The following is a 25140-nucleotide window of genomic DNA, read 5'->3' on the forward strand; positions in this document are numbered from 1 at the left end:
CTCCATCTTTGTACCAAGGTAATATAAAATTTTGAAAAGTGTCTTAGAATTCTAGACTCATTGCATTAACCTACTTATTCTTTATAAACACAAATTAAAGACTGTCTATTTAAATTCCAACAATGAAAGAATTATCAAATAAATTAAAACTACATTTTATCTGTTCAGTAAGGTGATACCTTAATTTCAAACTGCACTTACATAATCTATATGTCAATGCAGTTCCATTAAGTTCCATGCATTTTTCTGAAATTTTTACCATTTCAGAGAAAAAGCAAAAAAAGTTCAGTCGATACAAAAAGAGAAGTTAGGTGACAATCATCTGGAAAATGTTTTCACATTGCAAATTCATACGTTGTCATTCAAGACAATGTCAAAATTCACAGTGGCAGTACACTAAAGCTTCAAGACATGGGGAGGAATCAATTATTTCTTCTTACTTGTAGCAAATTATATATTTATTTGCACACATATTCAGCTCAGTCTTGTTCTCTAAACAGACCTAAATATTTGTAAGAAGCACTTGACTTAATTTGCCCATAGGGTTTTGGGTTTTTTTTGTTATTTTAGGAGTCAATTTGAGTTCTAAATTTGGATACTTCTCAATAAAAAAAAAAAATTAATTGCACAGAGATTATACCTTGAACTGGATTTTTTAAAAATATTTTTAGTATTTGTGAAGAACTGAAGTAGAGAGGACAAGATTAGTAAAGGTATATATTGTCTGTGCATTCATCTAATTGCAAATTTTAAGTAAATATCAGGAAAAATAAGCTACAACCCTGAAAGCTCAAGTTTTAACCTGTATGTTATATAATTTTCAACAGATATATTTGATAAAAAGAGTGAAAGAGTCTTCTAAGCTTTTGGAAACTAATCAAGTTGTCTTGCAAATCTGCAAGACTTAATATAGATTTAAGGAATTCATAATCTATCAAAGCTAAGCTTACTTTCCTACATGTCATAATTTCAGATCATACCCCACTGGAACTTATAAACTTCTCAGAAAGCATCATACACCATTCTGCAATGTTTCTATACTGCTTCAAAGATCATATTTAACTCAGAATAATGCAAAAAAAAAAAACCCAGCCATTTCTTTTGGTACTTATTTCAATGTAAGCACTATAAATCCATTTGCAGGGTGAATTATTAAACATTATAAACTCAGATCACATCTGATACCACTTCTACTGACTGACCAGGAAGGTCAGGCTATTTAAAAGAACAGGAACACATAAGTCACTTATCTTCCTAAATTGCTACATATCCTGGGATTAAATCCTTAAAACACATTTTTGAACTTGATGTTTTACTTGTGTCAAGTAGATTTTAAAATGCTTTCTGCATAAGGCCTTAAAAACCTTAATACCTTTGATTTATTTTTTTTTCAAGTATTGAATATATTGCCTCCTAAGGAATGATATCTGTCCATATCACAATATGATACATTCAAACATTTGTTATCTGCAAATGCAGAAACATCTGCTATTTTGGCACTTAGCAACAACACTATGCAATAATTTTTCCCTCTCTGCTCCCCCCTTCATTATTATGCAAAATATGTGCAGGACAAGAAGTGCTTGTAGAAAAATTGTTCATGCACTGAGATATTTTGACAAAAAAATCTTTTCTCATCAAAGATGAAAAGCACCTTGTCATTCATTTCTAATTACAGCCTTCGTTCTGTCATTACAGAAAGGCACCAACTCCCCGTGGTGATGTCATACACTGACATTTTACAAAACTACATTGGACTTTGTGTCCTCTCAGTCTTTGCCAAAATCAGTCAGTGTCAGCGCTGATATACACTGATAAAGGGAATTTAAAATTATGAACATTAATTGTGTTTAAAGTCAAGGAAACTGCATTATGCTTTCTGATATTAATAGCTGCTGAATCATCTAAAACAATGGAGAAAGCTTTATTGCATATTCCTATCCTGAGATGCCAAGACATTAAACTGCAATGACAACAGAGATTTCACAGTCCAAGAATTAATTTGAATAGATGTAAACTTATTAAAGATTAAAATGAACTATTTAGTGTTCTGCAATTAGTGTTAACATCCAGGCTAAAACTACCAGTGGGGAAATACCAGAATGGAAGTGGCAACTATGTGAGAATGTAAAGCCTCAGAGAAATTCTAATCCTGGCCAAAACAGCATTAGAAAGTCTAATTCAGACTAATGATGAAGCCATATTAGCATAAATCAGAAAAAGAGATAAATAAATCCCCCTGATTAGTTTTACTTAACATAAAGTCTCTTATTAATTTTCTGAAAGTAATAGAAAATACTCGTATGAGTCTAAACTAGAGGTTTATTTTACATCTTATTAGGAATTATTTACAGCTGTCAAGATTGCTACAGCAACAAGAACTTTTTCGCTCTTGACATAATTGTCCAATAAGCATTCTTGGTAATTTCAAGACCTGGTAATTGAGAAATCCAGCTATGAAGTTATTGTACAATCTCCAATTTATTAATGAACTTACCACAAATATGGAGCATTTTTAAATGACCTACGGTTTATAATATTTTCATAGAATCCTAGAATCATAGAATACTTGTTGGAACCAACCTCAAGGATCATCTGGTTCAACCTTTCTTGGAAAAATCATGCTGGGCTGGCATTCTGTCCAGCTGAATCCTAAAATTCTCCAGTGTTGGGGAATCCATCAGTTCCCTAGGAACCTCTTACTGTTCTTATTTTTAAAAAAATGTTCTTCTTGTGTCCAATTGGAAACTCCCCAGGAGATTGTCATCTTTAATGTTAGAGACTTTTCTCAAGGAGGGCATGAGATATAAACACTTTATTCCAGAGTATGCACATGTGCACAGAATACTTTGCTTTCAAAAATCAAAAGCATCAGTTGTTTTTTAAATGGGATTTAATAAAAAGGGCTGAAAGGTGCTTTTCATCAAGGTAGTAATATTCATCAAGGTAGTTTCTATCCTGATTCTAGTTTACGTTTGTTTGGTACGCTTTTTTTTTTAAATCTCAATTGCATCAAAACATTACTAACATTACTAACAAAGGTTAGTAATGGTTTCTAATAGATTGTAGAGCTTTGTGGGTTTTTTGTTGGGTTTTTTTTGGTTTTTTTTTCACCGAACAGTGAAATTTCCTGTACATCACACCAATTAATATATGATTTTGATTAAAAATCTATGGCAGTAACAGAATCCCTGAAGGACTTGAACTTAGGCTCAATGATCCTTATGGGTCCCTTTCCTTGGGAAAACTTGTTCCAAAGGCTATGAAGGCATAACCTTGAAAGGAAGAAAAAAGTTGGGAAAAATCAAATGTCTATTGAAGAATCTAATTTTTAATTTCTGTGATTCCAAACTCTATCTAAATATTCCTGCACCAACAAGAAAATCAAACTAAAAGGCACAAAACATATTGAACCTGTTACATGAATGATAATGCTTTTGGAAATAGCACTGAACAAGCTCGTTTTATTGTACAGAAATACCTGGGGTTTTTTTAATAAATGTATATATATACATAAGTACTCTGAAATGTCTGGCTTATCATATAAACCTCACTTACCAGATGAATATCAGACTCACTATATAATAGAACAAAACATATATGGCACTTAAGTGCCATGAAAGAACAGCTTGGATACTACAGCCAACTTGTATACTGGGGACAACTTCATGTAATCCAAGGGTTGTGTTTTGTTTGGGTATTCTGCAGTTTTATGACATTCCTTCCACAGACCTTTCCTTAGGCAAAGAAAGAGTTGACGTTCTGCATTGTAGGTGTATGTCCTTGCTGAACACTCACCTATAGAGTGGTTGAGCAGATCAACACTCCCACTCAGTTTATGGTCAGCTGGGTACTGTTGAGAGGAACTCAATCCTCTTATCCAGGTCATTGATAAAAATTAAATACAACTAGCAGCAGTACAGTGGAGAGCCTCACTGCTGACCTGCCACTAGCTAGATGTAGCTCCATTCACCTCCAATCTCTGCACTCAGCCATCCAGCCAGTTTTGAACCCAGTGAAGAGTGGACTTGTCCAAGCCATGGTCTGCCAGTTTTTCCAGGAGAATGCTGTGGGAGACAGTGTCAAAAGCTTTACTGAAGTCCAGGTAGACAACATCCACAGCCTGGCACACAGAGCTGCACCACTGTCTCTCCCTCCTCATCTGTCTAGTCTGAAGAGCTTGTAGCCATCCATAGCAGCACTCCAGGCACAGGAGTCATTCCCCCATGTTTGTGTGATGGTGACTGTGTCATAGCTTTCCAACCGCACAGTGGCTTCTAGCTCCTCCTCCTTATTATTACCTACTGTGTGTATATGAACTTCTGCTCAGCCACTGATTTGACTCCCAACACTGACCTGTTGCTCGTGGCTCATCTCTAGCCAGACTGATCCTGTCCCCTTTCCCCTTCAAATTGAGTTTAAAGCCCTTTCAATCATTCCTGCAAACTCACAGGCTACAGTCCTTTTCTTCCTTTTAAGTAGGTGAATCCTATCTGTCTCCTAGCTATCAGCCGGCCTGGTGCCATGTAAACATCCCCATGATTCAAAAAGCCAAAATTCCACTAATGGATCTGTCTTATGTGTTGATCAGGTGGGTTCTCCTCCTTCATATTCTTCCTTCCTATTGCAGTGATTGAAGAAAACACCACTTGCGCTCATGTCTCTTCAACCAGTCATCCCAGTGCCATGAAATTATTTTGACTGCCCTAGGACTTCTCAAACTTTTCACTGCTGATCTGGATGGCCAGAATTTGGTAATAATCAGACAGCTAAATCAGTCCAGGGAGTCTCCTAGTACTAGAAAGAAGATTTCACAAACACTGATCAGTCTACCCATATGACATATATCTAAGGCATATATATGAAAGAAAAACCTTTGCTGACATTCACATAAACTGCAGCAGTTATGAACAAACAGCACTCAGTAACCATGACTGGTGCAAACAGCAGTGAAAATAACTTTAGAGTAAAAATACAGTTTTATTATCGCACAACACTGATTCTGGTTTGTGAGTGTAAATGCTTTGCATTGATTTTTCTAATCTCTGAAAACAAGCAACTTAACTGAGTTACAAGATGTTTCATTTAAAAAAACCCACAGTTATTACATTATTAAAATCTTAGCCATTCCAAGGACTTCTATTTTCCCAATGCTAACCAATTGGAAAGCTATATCAAATAGGCTTCTTTCAATTTAAACTTCTAAAAAACATCCCAAAGGCACCAAGTATTAGAAATCCTTGAATGAAAGTATAATGATTTTTAATTAGCTTTGTTAAAAAGAATGCTTCCAGAAGAAATACCTATTGTATCTCTAACTCAGCTGCAGTGACAAATGCAGGATAATCAATAGTGGTCACAAATTTCAGAGTAGACAATCTCTTGTTGCAGGGGTTACAAAGCTGTTCAGCACAGACAGTAATACAGGAAAAGGAAACCTGTCAACCAGAACTAATGTAAAACAGTGAATTCACTTTTCCACCTCCATAAATTGACACCTGGTAAATTCTACCTTTTAAACTCTTCTAAGATGAATTATAAATCAAGGTACACATTATTCTAGGAGTGAAATAAGGGTATGGATTACTTTAGGAAGAGAGAGGGTCTTCAGGAATCATTCCCAAGAGTAAGCTTTCATGAACTCAGGCATGTATTTTGGTTTTTGCACTAAAACAGCAATGAGTGTAACTTAAATGCATTACACTTATCAAACTTTTCATAGTGTTAAAGCTCTGAAGCCAGGAACTTTTGTGTGTTACATAAGAAGAAAACAACCACATCTTTAGCAGTTTCTGGCCAGAAGCAAGACTCTTCAAGAGTTACTTAAACTAATGCAACAATGGTAAAGAGAATTAGTTCTTTTTTTAATAGATAAGGCATTTATATAGCCTGTCAAAATCTCAAATTTTGCCTCTAATGTTAGGGTCCTAAAGGAGGCACAACTGCATTATGTCAGGCCGTAACTTTAGTTACTGATCTAAATTTGTCTTCGCTATTGGACAACTTCCAAATTCTGAGTGGGTTTTGAGGTGTAGAGGAGTGAAGCAACAGTGGTGTGTTTGTCTAAAATTAGAATGCTAGACAAAGAAAAAATAAAAAGAAACATTAGCTAAATAAAATAAACTAAATTAGCTCTATGATTAAGTGGAAGTGGAAAGGAGAACTGATGAGAGAGCAACCCTATGAAGGACTTGAGAAACATATCACTAGAGATGAAATGAAGATACTTCCCATGAGTCCAAGTATACTCTAAATTTCCTAAAGGGAAAAGACTATTAAAACTAAGTGTATAAGCATTTCCTTTTTCAAAAGCTGTCAAATTAAAAGCTCTTACATAACTCTACTAATATAGAAAAATCTGGACACACTACTTGCTCTTAGTGACATTAAAGTATTACAATTTTAATTTGCAGTTCAAAACAGAATTAGATTAACTTAATTAATATTTTATTCATTTTTAAAAGGCACTTTTACACATAAGGAGGTTGATATTAGTTATATACAGTAATTTTAAAATAGTCTGCAGTGTTTTAAAGGTGCTGTAAGTCTGTAATTGCTAAAGAATTTTTAAAAAAACAATAAATTTCAGAAACTGAAAAATGTGTAAATGTGTACAAACATTGGATTTAAATTTAGTGCAGTCATTTGGGTTGACTATTGTCTGTTGTTTTGTTGCTGTTAGTTTTTTTTTAATAAATTGAAATTGTCCTTTGAAAACATAAGGATTTAAATTTTAAAATGTATGTCAGTAGCTCTATTTAATTTCTTGTTGGATTCAAATTTATAAATTTCTTGTCAAACAAACTATTCACATTTATTAAAGAAAAAATACACTAACGTGAACTCAGGAATAATAATAATAATAGTAATAATAATAATAATAATAATAATAATCACAGGGTAAATATTTATTACTCTAATCTTGAGATAAATCCAATTACATTCACGATGGATGGCACGTTCCAGTATTTGATAGGAAAAAAAAATTGCTGACAAAGAAACAAAAAATAAATAAATGCTTTCTTACATCTCAAATGACATTAAATAACAATTCCATTCCAGAGTAAATCTATTTCATTAACACAATGACTTAAAGTAATGATTTGTTTTGCAAGACGCAGTAAATCTGCCATTTATTCACATATTGGTAATCACTCTAGCTGAATTGCATAAAGAACACAGAAATTAGAGGAAAGATAAACAAATGCAAATTGGTTATCACAAGGTAAATAGACTCTAATGAATTCTCTATCCTATGTAAGCAACTTTATCCCCATCACTTTACTTTGATCTTAAACTAGTGAACGTAGTCACACAGACGCTTAAGACTGACTTTAAGTCAAAATATTTACAAAACAGACTTTTAAACTCCTCCTGCTAGACCCTAATGACTGTACCACCCAAATCAATATGCACAGCTTCTTCTTTCTTGTCTACAATGTTGTTATTACCCCAACACTTCTGGCAGATTCAGAGCCCTCCAAAAAAACTACACCCTTCGGCTCACTGACTTTCTAGGCTCTTCTCTCCCTACCAATTTTAGACACTAAAATTGGTACAGAAGCAGAAGAAGACAATACCAGGCAAGTGTGATTGCTCTCTGTTGGGGTGCTTGTGTGTTCCACTTACCAGAGAAAACAGTGGCTGGGAAAGTGGCAATGGGACTGAACAGCATAGTCTGAGAGCCTGTTTATCCAAATGCTGACAGACCTAGAGGGGAAGATGCCAGCAGCTGCTAGATTAAATTGTTAACAAGGGACTTACCAAGGAGGTGAGCTTGAAAAGAAGGACTGAAGACCATGGCAGTTTTAGAATTCCAGAATCGCCCTGCCACCATTGCAATCTCTGTCTAGGGCTGGCTGAGCGTCCTCAACATTGTGGCCACAGGGATGCAGTTGGGGCAGTGGTGATACAGACTGCAACACAGGACCCACACCTCATGTATGCAGCCATGGAAGCTGTCTCACCAGGGGATGGGCTGATATGGGTGTGGGCAAAGCCAGAGAATGCAGGCAGCTGTCTCAGTGTGTTAAATTCCCACTTCCAGGAATTAATTATAAAAAAAGCTGTTCGGGAATTTGAAGAGGTTTCTTACACTTTTATGTATATCCAGCATTGTGGTTTATCTTCTGTATTGTGCATATTGATTCTGAATATATGGTCCATTGATTGTTGGTTAATTAGAAGTCAATAATAATTCAATAAACCACTTGGAATCAGATTTGATACAAACCACTATTAGCTGAGCAGTTTTTATATCCAACATTGTTATTGACTTCATGCTCAAAAAATGCATCTTTGAACAAGTTCTAAACATATAGCAGAGAAGGAATGTTCAGGAGTTGGAAAAGGGAGAACATTCTATAACCAAAGTTAAAGAGAAGTTTTCAGTAGTGACTATTGAAAGAGACTAGAGGTTGTTAAAATCAGAATAATGAAATAGAAGTGGCAAATATAGCAGTGTATTGGTAAATACATAGTATGGCAGGGTCAGAGGCTGACTACAGCCTTGGCTATACAGGTATAGTAGGTGAAGGCTTTAACAGTTAAACAGGACTCAAGTTTCAGCAGTTTATTGAGTTATGTCAGTTTGGAGTAACAGCTCTTTCAAGAAAATCCAAGTGATGAGAAAATGTTGTTATAATGAGAACAGCGAAGCTCTGTTTTGCTAAGTATAAAGATGCAATTTCTTCAGTACGTCACATTAAAAGATTTACACGATAAGGGGTAAATGCATAATACAAACACCACATACTCTAAATAATATTATTTCACACAAACCCCAAGTTATATTTATTGTTTGACAGAGTTACAACATGAAATGCTGTTATACGTTCTCTGCAATACCCCATTTTGCAAAACCTTAGCAAGATGACTTCTACAACATGACACTGTAGTGTTGCCAAATGAAGTTTAATGTGTAATATTTGGCCAACTCATCCCAACTAGGAATTCCAGGTTCCTTTTATTGACAGATACCCTGAGGACGATTTAGATGTTGGTTGAACTGAATTAACTTCTACTATTTCTTTTTATTCATTATAAACAGAGACTCAGTGATGTGGCTCAAAGCCAAATGTCTTAGTCATGCAGTGAAGCATATGGAAGAAGAACAACTTCTTTTTCAAGACTTTCTTTTAAAAAATTAGTATCTTGGACTGGCTGTTTCAAAAATGACAAGTTTTTATAAAGAAAGTTAACAATAAATAAATCATGCTCTCTAATTCATGCATGCATTTCTAACCTTCAACCACTGGATTTGAAATATGCAAACTCATTTTTTTGTGAAAAATATATTTTTATACTATGTAAAATATATATGTTATCAGCTAAATAGACACTACTGCATATGAATCTGGTAATTTCATTTCTAAGATAGGTACAATTGCATTTATTTTAATGTGCAAATTCCAGATTTTCTTGTAGCTGAACATTCATTTGTCTGGAAGACTGAATTTATGTGGGCACTAATTTGTTATGGATAATGAATGCACTATGCAAGAAAAGCACACATTTCTTCTATATAAGCCAAATTATTTTTAAATTTAGCAGCCTGACTGATTACTTATGTATGACAATTACCATGTTTTAAAATAGGGTAATTTTATAGTTACTTATACAGAGGTCTTAAGAATTATAATTATTTAATTTCTGTTTATCAGCAAAATCTATACAGACAAAAATAATATATGCTGGTAGATTTCATACAAGAACAAAAATATTAAAGACAAACATTTGGGTTTAAAATGAAGCAATTCTTCTTCCCCAGGTGAATTATTACTCTTTTGCTGTGTTGAAAAACAAACTTCTTGTACAAATTATGATCTACATATGGGAGTTTTAATAATGCTAATGACTTGGTATAAACTCAGTAGGATAATGGTATATGCTTATTTTTCTTTTTACAAAAGAAACAAAATAAAAATAAACAATAAAACAAAATTCAAAAATATCTCACTTTTCTATTGTTCAAATATATATTTGATAGGAAAAAGAAAGGCAGAAGTGGCAGTTCAAGTTTTAGTTCCTAACAATAAAATATAATTCTTACACAATCCCCTTCTAACAGATATATATATATATATATATATATATATATATATATATATATATATATATATATATATATATATATATATATATATGAAATCTTAAGAAATTACCCTATTTGTTTGTCCTATTGCTATTGATCTTTTGCGCTCTGGATCCCTGATCATTCTAGTGAGTTAAAAGTTTGCAATATGTGGCTATGACTTCTAATTGTTGATTAGTTGGGGAGATTATTTGACTGGCACCGCTGTGTATAGTTTTTCAGGTTATTTTCACAATTTATAATGAGTCACTTGCTTTTCAGTTAACATGATGTTCCCAGTCCTTCTGTGAGCTCTCTTGCATTTGTCTACAGATAATGAATGTTCATTTATCGACTGGTATTGCTTTAATTAGATCCTTTTCTGAGGGTTTTCTGCCACCTTTCCTTTCTTATTCCACTCTCAGATCCTAAAATGGATTTTAGCTATGAAGGGAAAATTCCAATTACAGTGGTAATTTCTGACTGATGAATGAGCTCTCATGGAGGGCAAGAAGGCTCAACTACAAGAAGGAGTTAAGCTGTTTGAAAATGGGGATGCTGGAGACAGAAGCCTGCTTTGCAAGGGAGTGAAGCATTTCTGAATGCTGAGATAGGCAACAGCCTCAGCATTATCCTGTAGCCATCCTGAGATGACAGCACTTAGGAGCCATGTTTCACAGCAAATGTGGACTGGAGGATGGACCCAAGGTTGGCCTGGAATGTCCTGTACCACTGTTCTTGGGACTGCTGCTGGTGCAAAGGTGTAAAAGGATTCTTCTTGTGATGCCTCTCTGCAGATTCCATGTAGAGTTGCATATTACAGTAAGACTCAGCACATTGAATTGTTGATTACTTTTTTAATATATATATTTGAGCACAAATGTGTTTAATTCGCTTCAAGGTATACCATGAAAATTCCCCAAGAGCTAGCAAACTTATTAGTCAATCTAGAGTATTACAAAGTTTAGCTTGCTCACTTGTTGTGCTTGGTTTTTTGGATTGTTTTGTTGGTTGGGTTTCGTTGGGTTTTCTTTTGTAACATATTTTCTACAGAAACACAAGAAGGGATATTCTGTACCTTCTGCTTCCATGCTATCTCACATTTTCTAGCTTTTCTTTAATCCATATCTCTACTCAGTTCAAATTAGCTTTCAGTAAAAAAGCAAAAATTACTTCAAAGTTAATGTACTCACTCCAAATTCCCTGTAGCAGCAATAGACATTTTGTCTTTGAAAAGAATACACATATAGAATTTTTATAGGATTCTACTTCTCAGACAGACTGTATGCTGTTCTTCAAATTTGTATAAATGTCATGGACGTATGCAACCCTTGGCACTACTGAAAACTTTGCTATTAACTACAGTAGAATTTGAACTAGGTTTTCAGTTGGTGGTTTTATTGACTTTCTAGTTTCAAGGTCTTTTATAGCATGAAAACTAGTAATTCAGATTTTCAGCTAAATTGCCTGTTGTTCCACCTTTCCTCCTATTCTAACAATTTGGATCAAAGATTCTGTTTCTACAAATAATGATATAATTAGCCTGTAAAATATTTAAGATTCTTCATAAGTATTTTTATTAGATGGGTCATTGAAATGGAAAAGTTAGATCAGTTGACTTATCAACTGAAAGAGAAACAGAGAAATCCGAAGACTGTGGTTTGTAGCTACACTATAATGGGAAAAGCATACTGCTACTTTACCATATTACTTGCAGTCTCTTGAGTTCCTTCTCAGCAGTAGCTATATGTTTCCTGCAAGCAGTATGGCTCATGGGACATAGTAAACAGATTTTCATACAACTGCATATGCTGGCTGGGACTTGAATCCAGCTGGAAATGTTTCTGAGTCCCTAAATTACAGAGATTAGCTTTTGTACTTCCATAATTTCTGTACAGGGATTCTTGTCCTCACCAAATGGAGTTCCTTTCCCATCTCTTTTCAAAGTTATCTAACTTTCATTAGTGTATGATTTACAGAGTAAAGGATATTTTTAATGAACCAAAATCCATTTCATTTTTTATGACTTGTTGCATTTATCTTAATAAATACTATGAATTATTTTTCATCAAGTTTGTGAAATAAATAATTCCTGTATCTAGTAAAAATGGCAATGTTCAGTGAGGGGCAAACTGAACCAAACAAATAACACTGTTTCTCTATCCCACATATCCACTTACTTTCCAATTTTGAACTTGGGAAGGCAATGAGGCAATTATATTTTTACTAATCTGTAGATATCTCCTATCACTCCATAGGAGAAAGCTCTACTTGAAAATTTGCATAACAAAATAATTAAATACGATCTATGGATCAGTATATCTAGGAAACTGAGCACATCTCTTTAAGTACACGTTAATTACAAAACAAGTGACATATTAAAAGAAAAGGAGAGCAGTAATTGATTTTGTAAATGACCTTGTATAGAAATACATATGAATTTTTGATGGGTGGGACCAGTATGGATACATCAAAGTACTGCAGATACAACAGAAATGCTCAGAGGGCAGCCCTGAATGTGAGCTCACACACTGTTTGCAGAAGTTTGCACAGTCAATGTCACCTTTGCTGAAACTCCAGAACAACTACCAGCAAAAACTGAAGATCTACCTAAAGAAGAAAGATCTTTATCCACCACATTTATATCTCTAGCAACTCCTCCACTATAGGATATTATGTCTATAGGGAAGTAGGTAAGGGAATTTGGATGAAAATAATGTACTTTCCTATGCTTCAGAGTCCAGCCAATCAGGCTAGTGAAGACGCATCCAGGCTGCCTACAGAAACTCCATTGTCCTTCTTTTCCATTGTCTTTCTTTTCCTAAACTTTAACATTAAAAAAAAATGTTCTTTCTGTTTGAAAAAATAAAACAAGCATTTACCTCACATTTACTATGGAAAGCTAAACAAAGATTTCTCTGTTGGAAGTGAGTTTTGCTACGGAATGGCTGCCACTTGCCAGTGCCTTTCTGTTTCCCTTCTACCTGTTCTTAGGATGTCTTGACACCTTAGTGTTTCTGAAAACTAAGGGTTTCAGTTTAAACTAACTAATTTGGATTGAAGGATTTTCAATATCAAATTTTGGAAGTGGAATTTTGCTTCATAAAGCATCTGAAACACTAACTAGGATTACTGTTACAAAATTTAGATGTTACGTTTTACTTGGTAGAAATAGTCCTTTGCCTAAATTTGTTTTAATACTGCCTAGTCCTCATAAACAATTCAAGTATAAATTCTGTTAAAGATTCCTTGCACTTTAAATAAGTTAACATATCACTTTTATTTGCTTACTGTATGAAAAAGTTATGCTGATGTTTATTTTCATTTTCCATTCAGGGAAGACTTTTCTTGAAGGAGAGGCTTTCAAAGTCTGGCAAAATTGGAATAGAATATCAAAAGCCTTGTTTTACAATATTCAGGAGCACCACTACCTTTATTGCATGCAATCACAGAAGCTCTTCCCTGAAATTCACACATATTCAGCCTATCAGGTAACATTTCCATCCAGGCTATTCATCAATAGATGTGCTTCCTTTCATATTTTATTATTTTGTAAATAAATTAGCTATTTATTTCACCAGTAATGTTGAGATTTTCTGGGCAAAGCATTTTTTTTTCATCCACATAGATGCAAGTTCTTTATTACATAGTTATGGCAGACTATTTTTAGTAAGAACTAATTTACTTCTTTTTTTCTTAAATAAATGTAGACTTAAAATTTTACTTGCCATTTACAGATAAACAAATCTCTAAATGTAGCATCTGAACTGGGATTATATTTAAATGAATATTCAATTACAATACACTTGAGGTAATAGGATTAAAATTAAATTTTAATTTTTGTGTATCAAGGACCTAAGCCCCAGAATACCTGATGATATTTTGAGAAAGCTGTGGCCTTCTTTCATTTTTAGATTTAATTGAAAAGAACTTGGAGTGAAAGAAAAGAAGCACTAAAGAAGCTACATTTCCCCTCTTTTGTTCTACAATAAATGATGAACTACAACTTTCATTTAAAATATTGTAATATGACTTTCAACTTTAAATCACAAAGACTACATACTACGTTTTTAACATAAAAGAGACAGTTTAAGCCTTTAAAGTTCCTTAAAAAAACCCAATAAAAATAGTGCAGTCACTTATTCACAAGATCTATTCACTGTAACTCTCGCGTCTCATATAGAACCACTCTTCTCTCTTTCTGGCTAGAAATAAAACTGAGAGAATCACCCTATAAATATTTTCCCTTCTGAGATATTTGCATTAGGATGATACACATTTTTCTTCTGAAAATACCGCCTTTTCATTCTTGCCTCCAGAAGGAGCACAGTGAGCAGCCCACATGTCTATCCATTTTGGAATCTCAAACCAGGAGAAAACACTCCAAACACATGCAATGGGCAAGCAAGAGATAAAGCCACGAACTAATGGGGAAAGTTGTGCAACAACAACAACAAAAAATGATTATGTACTAAGAACTGTGTCTCATAAAAGACAAGGGATGAATCCAGAAGGTGCAAAAGGAAAATAAAGGATAATAAGCTTGGGAGTGATATGTAAAGCTATGTCTTCTTTTTTGCCAAATCACCGATAGAAGCTTAATATTTATCAATTTCTTAAGGAGTTCTTCAGTATGTTCCCTGCCTTGAAAGCTGCTGCTTTGATGGTCATCATGATCTCAGTTTGGTTTCCTGGGAAAGCAGAGGTGTGCATGAGAACCTGGTGTCAACCAGTATACATGGAACAGTCTCATTGAGCTATTTCATTTTAGAACACGAACTGGGACGGTTCAGACTAATTTAAACCAAGTAAACAGGGATGTCTTTCGCATCAGTTAAAAGTTGCTTCTTTTTTTCTCTTTCATTCTAATAGAGAACACAATATTTACACAAAACTGTAGGTATGGAAACATCACCAAAAAATGCAGCCAGAGAATTCTTCTACGGAAATAAATTATACCAATATTGTTCTTGCCTTAACTTTTATCTTGCTCTGATGTTTCTGATTTCAGGAATTTGAAGAGGAGTTAAATAATATCCTCTTTCAAGAAAAAAAAATTAATCCCTTTGGATGCAAAAGTCTGAAGATCAAATTCTGCTTTTGGTACATCACAAGAGTCTGATTCATGCTCCTGTAAATTAAAGTTGGTCTCAGCTCAAAAAAAATATTACCAATGTAATCATGTTTCTAAATATTGTCTTATGAAGATAAAGGCTGCTTAATTTCCCACTTTTCCAAGAACTTTCATATCTAGAATATTGCATCCAGTTTTGGGCCACTCTGTAAAAGAAAGACAGTGACCGACTGAAGAGAATACAAGGAGGTCACAGAGATGGTGGGGCTGAAGAAATTGCTCTTTGACAAGAGTCTGAAGGAGCTGGGCTTGTTTAATTTGGAACACAGTTGGCTTTGGAGGGATCTACCAGCAGACCCTAGTGCTATGGGGAAGTCGTTGAGGAAGCATAGCCAGACTCTGCAGAACAATGCAAACTGGAAAGATAAGAAACAAGAAGTATAAATTTAAGTAAGAGAGGTCCATCTGAATATGAGGAGAAGTTTTCCGCCATAAGGACAGAGAGGCAATTGCACAAGTTGAGAGACGTTGTTCACTTCCCATCCTTGGATGGTTTCAAGACTCTACTGAATGAAGACCTAAGCATCTTGGTCTGACCCAACTGGATGAAGACCTCAGCAGTCTGGCCTGACTTCCTTAGAGCTGACCTGCCATGAGCAGAAGATTGGACTGGAGACTGTCCAAGGCCCTTTTTCTACCTAAACAATACGATTGTATGAAATTGCATTTTATACAGGGCTATTTCAGTTTACCAGATTTTGTAGTTACCTAGTTTATCTCATGTGAGAAAATCCAGGCAGACATCAGTTACAAGAAGTTATTTTAAAGTTGCACAACCAATAAATATGAAGTCTATACTCTCCCTGTGGAATCCCATTAAAAGACATGAAAACCAAGGTAAAAGCCAATTATGTGAGTCTGCCAAATTCATTATCATTAACTAATGAGACTGTTGACTTCTAAAATTGTTTGTGTCAGGTGGCAATGACAAAATTGATAAGACAGTACCGGAGAATGTCATTAAATAGTTTGCAGCTCCTTTCTATCAGTATCAAATATTAGATTAAGACAATAATAATGTTCATATGAATTTGAAAGAATTAATTAGAAATCCTCTTTAGAAACCCCACTGCATATGTGAAAAAAGGTATAAAAATAGCTTTCATTCTGAGGACTTTAAACAGGAAAATACTCCTGCTAAATAAACAAATAACAATAATTATTATAATGACAATATATAATACTGAGATTTGGTTTTTCTCATCCTGTCAAAGCAGAAATAATTATTTTTCCTCACAAAACTGCTACTAAAGGAGTTGTGCTGCATATTAGGGATGTTTAATGCTTATTATTAGAGTCTCTGTTATAGAATGTAAAGCTTCAATTTTTGTGTGAGGCTGTGGATTTTCTACTATTTTTAAAAGCATTCCAAATGATGGAAATATATCTCATTTGCTAAGAGCTGTTCTCTACATGTCTCTGTAACACTTGAGCTATGAGTTTGAATTCAGTTTTGAACACTGAGACAAGATCAAGATCTGTTGACAGCCCCTTTCTCCCTCTCTCCTTTTAAGGTAGCATGGTGTAAGCATTTTTATGGCACTTTATTTGGGGTCTTTGCAAGTCTAAGAATATAAAACAACATTTATAAACATATGCTTTGCAAATACTTGTGAAAACTTGAAATGTAAATGAGCGTAATACAAAATGAGAAACATGAATGGTATATGCAGTTGTTCTGAAACATTGTGCCTGTATAAACTGCATAATGAAAATTTTACACAAGACTTTAGCTCTCTCAATGGTTTTTCATTATCAATTTCAAATCATCAGTTTTCTGAGTTTTCTGTACCAAAAAAAAATAATGAAAAATATGAAAATCTTCCAAAAATTACCACTAGCTCAGGGAATGCTACATCTGTCTATCACCCAATTACATTAATTCCACCTGAAATGGTGATAATTATGTCATATCTGGAAAGGCATGGTCAACGAGCTGTCTTCAAGATTCAGTGCTTCTGACTTTAAACATATTGAGCATTCACTACTCACAAAGTGTGTGTGGCTAAAAATATAAGACTTTCTCCTCCTCATTTCTTAGGAAAGTGTGTCTGTCTGTGTAGTATCTGTATCCATTCCCAATGTGAATGAGTGGCTGCCTTGTAGCTAATTTCAGCCTGGCTGGTAGGAGACAGTAGAGCAATGGGCGCAGTCTCAAACAGCCAGGTTTGAGACTGGACTCGCATATTCACTATGTGGAAAGTATACATATTTTGGTCTTGATGGAAATTTTGGAGCTGTTTTTAACAAACATTGAAGGCTGCTTGGACTTTAATGGCTTGACAGGCTTGACTCATTGCTGCTTTCATGAAAAATATGGTGCCTCCTGAGATCCAACCAAAAGTGGAGGTGAGGCCCTAGCACACTTAATTTTGTATTTTGTATTTTTGTATTAGTTCATCCTTCAGCAGTGGGAGGTGGCACCCTCAGTGGAGTAGCTCTGTGTGTAGTTCGCTCCTGTTCTCACCAGGATTTCTGATGCTGTATCAGCACAAGAATTCACCTGCTTCAAAAATTTAGGCATGCTTTGTAGCTTACTGTGATTGCAAAGCCAGTCTGATAGCAAGATGGCTGGGAAAGTAAAAGTCTTACTGCCTTGAAATTTCCCTTAAATCTAGTATATTGGTTCAGCCCTAAACCAGAATGGAATGAAAAAACAAAACCAAGAATCTTTTCCACTGCATCAACCAATTGAGCATTGAATATATGATCTGTAGATAAGCCACAGGGAAGGGAGGGTCTCAAGGAGAGAACTGAACCACATCTTTTGCAGTGATTTGTCATTGGTAAGGCTTCACTGTAATGCCAGACTGAGCCTAAGTAACTGTCTTAGGATAAATTTTTTTCTTCTTTGGATCACATTGGGATGCATAAAAGGTTTCTTGTATGGAGACAGATTTATAGGAGACCTGAAACCTGCATACATGCAATTTGCTAGACTAGTATTTCTATTTTCCCTATTGTGCGTCAACAGAAGGCAGTGAACCACTATTATATGTTGCATTTTAGATTCTCATTAGCCTGGAGTAAGCTGTAAACATATATATCACAATTTAATCCATCAAATTATGTGCTCAGTATTAATGAAAACTGTACTAATAGCTGAATAATTCAGAACTATAGTCTAATAGGACTTCAGACATTACTCAGAAGACTTTTTAAAAAAAATATATTAACATAAAGTCTTAATTTTGAAGTGCTTTAACCTTTGTAAGCTCACAAAAAAGCAAAATATAGTATTTCATTGTAAAATTAAAATAAAGCAAACTGTCGGAACATAAAATTGAAGACAAAGCAAATGGGTTCAAGATCAAAAGCTTTGAATATTCTAGTTATTTCTAGTGCAGACATATAAGTAGGAAAGAGAAGAATCACTACTCATTTCAGGCCATAAAAACATTAATTTCCTCAGAACACAGGCATACTTGTTTCCAACAAGATATCAGTCATATAAGCCCCAAACCTCTTAAATCCTATTTTTAAATTAGTGTGTTTCTATTAACACTGCTACCTGTGATTGTCCTGTCTATATTGCTCTCCCCACCTTGAAAAGAAAGTTGTTACTCATGTGAGATGATCCAGCTGCTAGCAAAGCAGGTGCTAAACTGCTATACTTTGCGTCCAGCAGGCAAAACATTTTCTTTAAGATTGAAATTCGAGCCCTTAATGTATGAAACCAAAGGAAACCTTTTCTGATGAGAATAATTATGTCTAAAATAGATTTGATGGCATTTTCTATCTCTAGTGTTTTTAATTCTATAATCAAGGGAAAGTTATTCAGGTGATTTATGTGCCCAATGCAGGCTTGAATGGCTCTAAGTTACATAGAGAACCAATAGAAAGCCTAACTAAGTCACTGGAGTATAGTAAGTTCAGTACTCTTAACATGATCTTTGCATTTATATGGAAAAAGTATGATTTCTACAGGAACTTAAATGTAATTAAAAAACCCCAACCCAAAGTATTAGATGTAATCTCAAAAATCCATTTTGAACACACTAGATTAGGAATCAGTGTGAATAAGCAGTAAACTTTAAATTTTAGATCCCTTTAGCTCTTCAAAGTTAAGTAGGTAACATGCAATAGCAAGTTATCTCAAAAGCAGGATTCCCAGGCAGAATCTCTTTTAAAAATAATTTTTCTCCAATTTGATTGGTGAAACAATGCATGTTCAAGGAGTCAAAATTTCTTTAATTAATATTTAAACACAAGCTCCTTTTTTCATGGTAAAATTCACATAGTGTATGTAATTTAAAGCTTATTGGTTCTCAAAAAATTACGTGAAAGATAGAAATTCAAGCAACCAGGATACAATTTAGAATTGTTAATTTTATGCTCAAAGAAATCCTAGTAAAAGCATTAAATGATCAAGAGCCTGAACACCATGATATTCACTGGTAGTAAGATGTTTTCCTTACCACTCTTGAAGCTTGTGCAGCCCAAAAGTAATCACAAAAAGAAAAAAATCTCACTAAAAATGCTACATTTATCCCTTTTAGAGCCACAGCCGTTTCTTTTTTAGTAAGGACAGAGTTCCTGCGGGTAGTTTTACCTGGCTATATGTCAAGAAAGCAGCCTTGTTTGATAGGGAGAACTGTCCCCACGGAACATGAACTGGCAGAAGGCCAGAGTCAGTAAGGAAAATTCAAAATCAGTTGCAGCAGAGCAGCAACCTAAAGTATCAATTTTTGAAATAATGGAGTCATTATTTATCACATGGAGTACTCAATAATACAATTTTTTCCCCCTGAATAAATTATAATAACCATTAGAAGTGAATTCAGTAAACACTCTTTTTCACCCATAGTTTTGAGCGAGTAGAATTTCTGGCAGGTACCCAAACAGGTCACCATGAGTAGGATAATGTGGCAATCTGTTATCATTAGCTCTGTTGGAAAGGTTCTGAACACACTAGAGAGAATTAAATGACCTGGAAAACTCAGTCTACGGAAAAGTCTATTGTACTCATCTCCTTTATTTCCACCTCTATGCATCACTGGAACAGTGGAACAGCAAGATTTGCAGTGGTGACAAAGATAAAGGTCATTTTTCAGTTTCTCTTTCATCCAGCATGAACCATTTAGGGACTGTTAAATTCTACACATTCAGAAAATTACTATTTTCTGTCAGATCCTTCTGCTCTCTTGGTGTGTTAGTGTATTGAAATTTTCACATTTGGAAGACATTGCAGATTTGTGTTTTAAAAATTGCTGCTACTTTTGTTCCTGACCATCATTGTTACAAGTGTCAGAATTTCAGATCATGCAAAATAACAATGTACAACCCCCGTATATAGCCCATTTTAGCAAGTGTTTTTCCTAACCAGTGTAATTTTTTCCAGCAAAACTTGAAAGAAAGAGCAGTTCTTAACAGCTCTATTAAATCTAATTACTATGCCAAGATCCAAATGGTCAAGATAGATACTATAAAGAAAATGACATAACTGATTCAAAAACATGCATCAGAGATGTTTCTGTTGTTTATATAAACTTTGTTGCTGTTTTCCATTTATTTGAGTGGTTAACTTTAAACAAAGAATGCAACTTTGATGTGCATCAGCTCTACTGATTTAACAGTTTTGTATGCAAACCATATTCCTGGGAAATCCAGCTAAAGGTATATCCACATCAATGAAAGAAAATAAACAGAGAATCAGCAGAATCTTAGGCAAATAAAATAAATCTTTTGCATTTTGGGAAAGGGGAGATGAACATATGCTTTGACCTCAAAGTTGAGAAAAAAATTCAAGGGACTGTAGGCAGGGAAGCTCAGGGTTTTCCCTAAATCTGCTTTGTTTCACACTATGTACTTACTGAGAACCTGAGGACATGGACTAACAAATATATGATTTTGACTGCATATTCTTCACCAGTAAATAAGCAGCTCCTGCTTGGGCATAAAATTATGCCAAATCTTTCTTCTTTATAGAAATGTAACAAGTTCATTGGAAATTTGTCTTATTTTTTCAACAGGAATTTCTATATTTGAGCACTTTATCATTTATGGCAAATGATTATGACATGGATTTAAGAAACAGACACAAGACTCAGTTCTGTTCTGTTGCAACAGAGGATGAATTTAACATCTCACACAAAGGCTGACAGGCCAGAAGTTGGTTCTGTCACTTGATATTATAGATTAACCTAGAAAGAATATCTACATAAATGATCCTGAAATATTTGTCAAAATGTGACTACAATAAACTTCCAGTCTAAAGACTAACAGAATTCTGGAATAGTATACACAATTATTTAGGCTATAAGAAATTATTTTGAGAAACAAAAATCTTTGGGAAACTATGTCTTTCACATATCATAAACAATTATGTCTTCAATTTATCTTTTCTGTTCTTTAACAAGAAAGATAAGAGAATGATTTTTCATTTATCTATTGGGAAAAAACCCTCTTCCCCTTTCTCTTCCCCTATCACTTTTTGCTCCTCAAAACTATTAAAGACACCTCTTAGATTCCAGAAAGCCTGCCTTGCGTGCATTCAGAACCAAAATATTGTTATATAACAAATATCCTTCAGTAAATCTTCTACTCTTGTAACACTTGTGGAAAAAGAAATTTTAAAAACCAACAAGTTAAAATTCATCTGCCAATCTTTCCTATGCTTTTAGTGCAATACATTTCTAAGGGCAGGAAAAAGAGTTAAACTGTGTTATTTTTAAAATGACACTGTGAATCTACTCATATCAAGTTCATCATTTCTAATTCAGTTATGTCTTTTGGAGGTCACTGTCTCTCTCATTCATTACAATGGCTTCTGGTTCTTAGATATGATTCTCAATTAGTTGGGCAGGCAGGTAAAACATCTGACATCCAACAGTGAACTATGAGCTTCCAAATATGTTTGCACAGCCACACATTACACTTTAGCAAGCTCTTTACCTTAACCCATTAATAAACCATAGTTTGAGGTTAAGAATAAAGACTCAACTCAAAAATTAATTAGAGGTGTTCTGAACTACATGTTCATGAGTCATTCAGCTATGAAATGATAAAGCACACCAGTTAACAGATAACCGCAGACATTTACTCCATCTTATTTCAATCTGTGGCTGTACTCATGATAAATTGAAAATGAATAACCATCGTTCATCTGTATAGTGAATATCAGATTCAAATTACTCAAATCTGCAGCTGCTGTATCACAATGGTTTGTATCACAACAGGCTCTTGAACAAAGCACTTTCCATATTCGCCTGCTTCATTAATACAAATTTGTATTTATTCAGTACTCTAGCAAGGTATGCCCTGAGTTATGCAAACCACTTAATATAAACTGGAAAAACTATAAATCCTAAAAGGGGCATTATTCTTGACCTTCAAGAGGTTTACCTTTGTGGAACTCACTTGTCACATCAGAGTCCTGCCGCAAACACACCTATTCTAGACCTAGATCAAGCCTCACTGAAATACTTGACAGATTAAACATCCAGTATAGACTTTGTGACTCGTCTACAGAGATTTCTAGAATCAATTATATGGAACTAAACATGACAGAAAAATTAGGTTTCAAAACTTATTCAGTGCATTCAGGTCAAGAGCATACTGCAGTGACTATTTTAAACACTTTCAAGGAGTGGTAAACACTTTTAAAACAGAACCTTTTGCAAACCCATGGTGAAAAATATAACAATATCATCCGTAAGACTAGATTGGTTTTTTAATCTCTGTTCCATTTGTGACCTTATTCAGTTTAAATTGCTCATGAGAGCATCTGTGTTTGAATTGAACTTTATAAACTAATAAAGGCAAAAATTAAAGACAATAAACATATCCCAAAAGCAGTTTGTCTAAACATCCAGTACCTCAACTTTCCAGTGGGCTGTACAGAAGCTGTTCTTCAAAACAGAACTGATCTCCACAGATTAGGTCCTATATGAGTGAAAGTCGATGATGCTCAGGAGCTGTGCTGGATCCAATTGTATTAGGACTCCCTTTTTGTAATCTGCGGGGGGGAAAAAAACGTTACATGTGTGTAGAGCTGTTGTTGAAGTGTTAGATGTGTAAAACTTTCTTCTATGTGGACATATGTTCATTTGGCTCTTTATGTTTGATTACTTGCATATTGCATGACATGACAGTGTTGCTTGGCTGAATGAGTTTAATCTGAGCTACCTGTCTTGCTTCAGAGTAGATACAGAATGCAAAAGTGTTTGTTTTATGTTGTTTGGTGGGAAAAAAAACTTATTTCTTGCAACAAGAACAAAAAAATTAAGAGAATTAAGAGAAATTAAGAGTTATTCTTTATTTGCTACCCTTTAAGAAAAGATATTGCTGGGAAGAATGGAAAATGTACAGGTTCACATTATTAGCCTCCTATGTTCAGGTAGACTCATCTATAATGGAAGGAATATAAAATAATTTCTGTTGTTTGAATTTAAACCAACTCATGAACATTTTTGTAAAGACGTTTTCTCACAGGAATTTTTTTAGAGTGACCTTTTCCAGACAACATGCAATTACAACTTTGTTGATTATTTCATTTTCAAGGTACTCATTTGAAATTACGCTAGAGGCATGTGTCTCCATTTAGCTTATTATCCTAAAAAATAGAGCATGACTTCCTTAAAATAATTATTGTTTGAACTATTCAATCATTAAGTTAAATTGACAACAGAGAAATCACAAGCACTTTTAATAAATTTGAACAATTGCTAGCAACCTCCATTAGGAAAGCAAAAAAACCCCTTACTTCTCCCCCTCAAAAACCAACTAAGCAAAAAACTGCAAAACCCAAAAAAAAACCTCCCCAAAAACCCAAACAAAAAAACCACCCAAAACTCAAACAAAAAAAAAAACCACTGTTGTGGTGTTCATGGGCATTTAAATTAATTTTCACATAAAGGCTAAAACCCAGTCTTTTCTGTGAAAAACTGTTTATTAGCTAAACAATTAACACAATTGTATCATGTTAAAGCTTTTCCTTTCTTCATTTTCTTCTATTCAATCTGATTTAAGTTTTTAAATGCTCCTTCCCTTGACTTTTTCATTATTTCATCCTGTCTAAAGGAATCATGGGGAATGTCTTTATGTTTGGGTTCACTGTCTACTTCACCTGTTGTCCTGGGAAACTAGTAGCAGCTGGAAGTACATCTATTAAATAATTTTTGCCCTCCTCTAACCAAAGCAACCAAATAAATAATAGCCAACTAAGTGTCCTAGTCATACCTGTTTATGTGACTGGCAGGAAATGTATTAGATATCCAAATTTCTTCTACCAAAGCACTGTGGTAGAACTGACTACCAGTTTCATAGCTAATTCACTTAAGAATTGTGAACAATCTTCCCTCATTCTATTAGCTTTGGAGTTTGAATTAAAAATTTTACCTAGACCTTGCCTTTGGAAAGGCACTGAATTCAGGGACTGGAGAATAGATTTGACTTATATTGCATATTTTGAAACAAAAACAAACAGTATAAGGGAGAAAATCTGTTGCTGTTCTGATTAATATTTTTGAAGCCCAGCCTAGAGGATAAGAATTTACTTAGGTGATATTACAGCTCTGCCTTGTACTGCTTGAATGATTCAAAGCTGCATCTACAGTCCAGAAACCATTTAGATCTGTGAAGCAAAGGAAGGCAATCTGCTCATCCTTCTTCTAGAGTTGGTTCACCTTGCAGTAATATTTTAAAAAGATGATGAAGACAAAGATTAATTCCCATCAATTCCCATCTCTGACAGAAGCACTTCTGCACAACCACGCTTTATTTCATTTGACTTCACCATGAGCTTCTCCAATCAGCACCTGGATATTGACAACCTCAGCCCTGAAGCATTTACCTAAAAGTTAGAAAAAGCCCTGGATACTTTTTTGAGTGGAATGGATCCTGTAGCCCAGGGAATAAGATGTTGCTACAGCTACCAGCATGCCATGATCTTTGGACAAATTTCCAAGGCCATAAGACAGCCATGTTTACTTTG

The 25140-nt window shown here is 34.5% G+C and overlaps 1 protein-coding gene across 2 annotated transcripts in view; it reads right to left on the reverse strand.

The window, feature by feature from the left end:
* CNTN5 (contactin 5) overlaps window positions 1-25140 on the reverse strand; it is a 604610-nt gene that overhangs the window by 398943 nt on the left and 180527 nt on the right. For both annotated transcript variants that reach the window (XM_030945129.1, XM_030945140.1), the window contains exon 2: window positions 23024-23163. The gene's annotated coding sequence lies outside the window, so the exon portion shown is untranslated. The remainder of the gene's footprint in view (window positions 1-23023; window positions 23164-25140) is intronic.

This window comes from Camarhynchus parvulus, chromosome 1 (assembly GCF_901933205.1).
Source record: "Camarhynchus parvulus chromosome 1, STF_HiC, whole genome shotgun sequence".
In the NCBI taxonomy this organism is placed as follows: domain Eukaryota; kingdom Metazoa; phylum Chordata; class Aves; order Passeriformes; family Thraupidae; genus Camarhynchus; species Camarhynchus parvulus.